This window comes from Vicugna pacos, chromosome 22 (genome assembly GCF_048564905.1).
Source record: "Vicugna pacos chromosome 22, VicPac4, whole genome shotgun sequence".
Taxonomy (NCBI): Eukaryota; Metazoa; Chordata; class Mammalia; order Artiodactyla; family Camelidae; genus Vicugna; species Vicugna pacos.
This window is the reverse complement of record NC_133008.1, coordinates 6,982,544-6,988,884: the sequence shown is the minus strand read 5'-3', so window position 1 is coordinate 6,988,884 and position 6,341 is coordinate 6,982,544. Positions and strand designations below refer to the sequence as shown.

The window sequence follows — 6,341 nt, the reverse complement described above, 5'->3', positions numbered from 1 at the left end:
TGTGTTCTCACTGGTGGACTTTAGACTGAAAAGATGTACGAGTTTAAGCTTAGGTAGTCTGTGTTAATTTTAAAAGTAACTGAAGAAACGAGTCCAGTACTGTTTTCTGCTTTAAATCTCCAAATGCCACCCCGCCTGACACCTCCCAGGTGTTGACCGCGCCTCCCTACTCCCTGCGGAGTCAGAGCCCCCGGGCGGAGGTCGGGGGGTGAGGGCTCCAGCGAGCTCTACCACCAGCCCACTATGTGATGCAGACAAGCTACCACATTTTCCAGCCTTGTGAAGTAGGGACTTTTTGATTCACCCAAGGATTCTTCCGGTCTTTTGCAGCCTTTGCCATCTAGAGTAAGCGCATGAGTAAGAATGGAACCATTAAGTGATTATATTTATAGAGTGTGACCTAGAAAGTCCTATAAAGCCAAATATTTAAAGCTGTGCTAACCCATACACAGTAGCCACCACCCACATGTGATGTTTAAGTGGTAAAAATTTAGTTTCTCAGTCACAACAGCCACATTTTAAGTGCTCAGCAGCCTGCATGTGACTAGTGGCAGAGAACCTTTTCAGCATAGAAAGTGCTGTGGGGCAGAGCTGACTGAACACTGCAGTGCTCGCTAAGAAGTGTGCCTTGGAGGTTTCTTGATTCTGTCCTTTCCACTGGTGCACGTGCTGTAGAAGTTGGCACTAACACCGGAATAGTGAATGTGAGAATTTCAGTGGTTAAGAAAGATTGATGAGTAAAGCTTAACATCTGACTTGTTTTGAGATTCTGCCAGTGAAAAATAGGCTAGAAGGTCATGAAAGGATACTGTTCACTTCAGGAATCTAGTGCCCACTAGCTCGCCACTTTTACACACATCAGTGGGTGTTTGTATGCCCACCCATTGGCAGTCAGTCCTGAGAGTCAAGGGATGGGGTCTTCTGGAGGCCTCTTAGATTGTAAGCAAATAATAAATGTTAGCTGTTTGGTGATAAAATGTGCCAGTGCCTGAACTGTGCCTAGCACACAATAATAAATCTTTGTTGAACAAATGCATATTTGAAAAATACTTATTTTCCATTTATGGTAATGCTATAGATAATCGCCAGCACTTGCATTGTGCTGCCCAGGTGCCAGAGGTTAGTCTGTGCGTACATGAGTTCATTTAACCTCCACGATAATCCTGGGCAGTAGCAGAGCTGGCTTCGTGGTGTGCAGTCAGTGCAGGCTTTGATCAGTGTTATCATCTGGGGCCAGGCACTCAGAAGTGCCCCACAATTGAAATTCTTACTAAATTTATCTTTGAATTTGTGTTTTGTAAGTGAAGTCTGATGGAACAAAGAAGCATGTATGGGGGCCGTGGAGGCAGACTCGTGTGTGCCGTCCTGCTTTCTGCTACCTCCCTGTTACAGGTTCTCAGCCACCCTGGTCCACTCAGACTGCCCTGGGGCTTCTTCCACCCTTCCCTCACACAGGGAGAGTTGAAGTCCCACTTTCTGAATCTCAGGGCAGGGCCAGGTGTCCACTGCCCTGCCCCAGGCTGGCAGCACCACAGCACATGAGGCAGGCACTGGGCAGAGGACCCTCAGAGAGGGACCACATCCCTGCAGGAAGTTGCAGTCCCTTTAGGGCCGTGGGAGGGAGACCATGACTTCATGCTTCCGCCCCGGTAGCTGGTCCCGTGTGATAGGTACCGTTATTATCCTGTTTATGAAGAGGGAAGCTGAATTTTAAAAAAGTAACTTGACTAAGTTACTTAGAAATGGCAGAACCAGGACTTGAACCCAAACCAGCTGCCTCCAAGCCTGCGCTCTTAGTCACATCACCTCAATGCCTCGCTGCCTTTAAATAATTTTATAAGTAAAATGCCATAATATATACACATGGGCTTTTCAATCAGTCAATTTAAAGAAAAGACTAAATAAATAACTGCCACTCAAATGTGGCAAAAATTGTGAATGTGGCTTACCGAGGGCAGAAGTGTGAGGAACAGCTCTGTGGCTAGGCCGTGACCGTAACCTGGACTTGAAGCCATCAGATGGGACAGGGGTTGGGGGTGCGGAAAAGGAAATGGACCCTGGGCAGCACGCCCTGCAGAGGCCTTGGAAAAGCGGGTCAGGAGAAGACAGTGGCCACCACTCCTGCCAGGACCAGCTCATTTTCTCTCTTTTCCATTGATCTGCTTACACAAGCAGTGAGGACAGAGATTGTTCAGAGGGAGGAGTGACAGAGCAGAGACTGAATGTGAGCAGCACTCTTGCCAGATAAAACAGTGTTTGGTGACACAGGTCTAAGGAACATGCTGTGGAATGTTGTGCACTGCTCTGAATACGTGTTTTCAAATGTTATCCCACGGCAGCTCTGGTAGCACAACTTGCCACGTGATTGCGTCCTCTGTAGTTGTCTTGCTTGGTTTTGGGGGTTTGGGTTTTGGGGGGTTTTTAGATAATAAATGCATGCGGTAAAACAAAAACATCAAAGCACACAGAAGAACACTTAGGACACAGTCAGAACTCCTTCCCAGGAGCGCAAGGAGCAGGTCTAACGTGGGGTCAGATTTGCCCTTTTCTGTTACACCGGGAGCTGTCCCCAGATCTGCTGTACTTCAGAGCGGATCTGTGCATGTCGCTCGTGCCTCGCCTCCACACACACAGTTTTCGCACAGATCAAAGGACATACCCACAAGGTTCTACAGTGTATTTTTTAGAGTGATGCCTCCTCCCGAAGGATGAATAAGAAAACGCAGGTGCTTACAGAACTCACGCGCCCAGCAAGTCCTGCACGGGGGTGGGTACTCACTGAGGAAGGCATTCTTTAATTTAATTTTATTTTTTTTACATTTTTTATTGATTCATAATCATTTTACAGTGTTGTGTCAAATTCCAGTGTTCAGCACAATTTTTTTAATTTTAGAAGTATTTAGATATATACTTGCCATTAGGTAGGCGGTACACACTATGCCTTTCTCCATTGTCTTCCATGGCTGATTTTATTCTCCATATGTCAAGCAACCCTGCACAAGTGAAGCCCCTTCCAAAATGAAGCACGGTAACTTTGTCATTTCACATTGCCGAACTCCTTAAGTTAGCCTCTGAGATGGTGAGTGAAAATTCCAGAAAAATCAGGAAAGTGTGTCCTTGTCAGGACAGGATAACACCATCCTGCACTGTAAGATCTTTTAACTGGGGTGAGTGTATATAGCTCAAACAGTAGAGCGCGTGCTCAGCATGCATAAGCTCCTAGGTTCAATCCCCAGTACCTCCTCTAAAAATAAATAAACCTCATTACCTATCCCTTGCCAAGATAAAATAAATAATACAATAAAGACAAATAAATTTAAAAAAATTTTAAAGCTCTTTCAAGACACCAAAGAGCTACTCAAAACTAAAACTCAAATTTATAGAATCTAGTCACCCAACAACAACAAAAAGCCCCCGTCCTGAGGACTTAACTCTATACCAAAGGTTACAACAAACCGGCAGCCCTTGGAGATGTTTGTGACTGGTAGCTGCATTTTTTCCTATCCTGCACAGTATAAAAGCATTAAAAAATATATTTTTTAACCAATTACCACCTTTTCCATGAAAATCCATATCACCAGCTTCCGAAAACTCCCGTCTGGCACTGTGATCAGCGTTCCTCCAGCAAGAGGGCCGCTGCGGGTTCCCTCCAGCTCCTCCTCGTACTGGGTCACTTTTTTTTTTTTTTTTGGTGCCAAAACCCGGGATCACAGGGTCACTCTTTTATGTTACAGGCGCAGCCACTCTACATCAGTGAAGGTCCAGATCCCTGGCCAGACCATTTATTTGGCGGTTGAATAAGTGTAGCATTCTGTGTGTTGTGTTGAACTATTTTGTGTGTGTGTGTGATGTGAATAGCTTAGCCAGGGGTCACAAAGCTAGTAAAACTGAGGGATGGAACACCTTAAAGATCCTTCCAGCTTGAATTTTCCACGACTCTCTAAATTGAGCACAAATGGGAACAGGTGACTCACCCCGCAGGGGGATGGGTGAGATGGCTGCAGAGCACTGCCGTGTTCCCAGGAACGATGGTCCGAGCCACTGCCTTAAACACTAGTCTTCACAGTTTTTGCTCCCAGGAGCCCCTAAAAATGCTTCATCATAATTTGAAAGTTTAGAATACATTTTCTGGTTAGGGTAAGAACTGGCTTTTTAAAATAAGACTGTTAGATCATCCTTTTATCAGGTGGTATGTAAATGCCATGTGATTTGATAAACATTACCATCCATCTTAAAAATAAATGTTATTTAATATTTGAAAAATTTACATTTTTTCCTATTATTCCTTGAACTTGAATTTCCATTCCACTTATGTATGTTTAAATTTTTTTATTGGTCATCCTATCATAGGTCTCTGAAAAAAATATGTAAATTAAAATGTAATAAGTTTTCCTTGTGACTAAAGCCCTAAGTGTATAAAAAAATTTTTCTTCTGGAATGAATTTACCAGTAAAATTATTAGTAATGCTAAGTTAATAAAAGGAATATAATTTTATAAGTAATTATACACCAATTTTTCTTGGAATTACTTCTCTTAATGAGCTGAATGTTGGTTTTTTTTTTCATTAGCGTGTACCTATAGATAAATATATATGATTTACTGATAAAATGTGATCAGACTTAGCATCAATTTTATTCCTATTTTTTGGGTTTTTATAGATGTGATCCCTGAGAAACCTGGCTCATATAAATAAGAAGTAGAAACAGACAGTTTTGTTATACTAATGTTGTTCAAGTTTTTGAACTCCTAAGTTATATGCCCCAAATTGCACTGATCTAATGTCAAATTTATATTGTTCATTTTTATTCAAATGAAAATCAGCTGACTAGCAAAAAGATGCATCTTAGTCACATTAAAGAAACTCTCTCTACTTGTGGAAAGCTCCCCCCAAAAAACTTTACCAAGATGTATCAAAGATAATTATACCTTATAATTCTTTCACTTTGCTTAACCAAGAACACTCAAAATGGTTGGGGACATCTAAACATTGCTTATTTCATTACACTGTTGCCAATACAATATTTTTGACAAAAAGTTAGTTTACGTGTACTTCAAATCCATTTTCATCAAAAAGTTGGGGCTACAGTTTGGGCTCATTTAATTTATAGAACACGCCCATCAAGTTAATGGCACATCCAAGGTGTGAGTATTGAGAGCAGCTGACAACAATTGCATTTATTTGTGGGGGAACTTTTTTAACCTTTCTAAAGTCAGAATACCCAGCAGAGGGCTAGAGACCACCCCTTTCCCCCGAGACCAGGTTTCCTTAACTAAGTTCAGTAAAGCAATGAGAGACTGGAAGTTCTTCATGGTTTTGGTGACATGATTATCATCAAAGGCAGCTTCACTTTCATATCGTGTGTGGGGCTTTCTGCACCCCAGGTCAGTGCACCCAGAGGAAGATACGGGACAAGGGGTGAATTGCCCTTCTGTAGAGTAGGAGAAGTGTCTGTGAAACTTGAGGATCTAGAAATCAATTTCCTTAAACCATCTAGGCCTGCCAAGCTGTCAGCAGGACTTCCTGGCTAGGCATCCCCACTCAAAGACTACTACTTTGTTTATAGATCTGGGATTGGTATCTTCTTTAAGGATAAATCTTTACAAATTGCCTCTCTGGTTATTGGTCTGTTCAGGATTTCTCCCTCCCCTTGATGAGGTTTTACAATTTCTGTGTCCTTTGCCAATCATCCATTTCATTAAAGTTTTCAAATTTATAAATGTAATACATAGGATTCTCTTAAAATCTAAAAATAATTATACCACCTCTACCCAAATGCTTTACTTAAAATCCATTTTTTCTTTTTCCACAACCAAGATGAAACATTTAGACTGATTTTTCTTTCCCGGTAGCTGTCTTCTCTGGTTTTGCTGAGGGAATTCAGAATTTTCAGTCCCAGGCTGTCTCCAGTCTCAATAATATTTACTTAATACCTGTATTATAAATTCACAGACATATAGCATTATTCTTTCCGATTTAGCTATACATATAGATGCTCTTTTAACTTTGTATATGTCCATATTAATTAATGCCCATGAAATAAACCAGGTAAACAAAGGATTAATATCCAGAATATACAGATCAGTGAGATCAGGGCAAACAATTCAAGAAAGTTAAAAGATTTAACAGGCAATTCACAGAAGAAACACTAGGAGACAATAAACAGGAAAAGCTGCTTAACAGCTGTAATAATCCAACAACTGCAAACTAAGACAGTACTGTCCCCACCCGACCCCCGAATCCAGGGGACAAACAGTTGAGAGACTGAGCGGTGGGCGGGTGCGGAGAGCGGCGCGCGGGGACCGGGGGCTTATTTTTGCTGCCAGCGCTGTTTTGGGGTCT

General features: G+C 42.1%; 1 protein-coding gene across 1 annotated transcript in view; it reads left to right on the top strand.

Annotated features, from left to right (window-relative positions):
• The window catches only part of RUFY1 (RUN and FYVE domain containing 1), a 44,157-nt gene that overhangs the window by 501 nt on the left and 37,315 nt on the right, over positions 1–6,341 (top strand). The window lies entirely within an intron of this gene.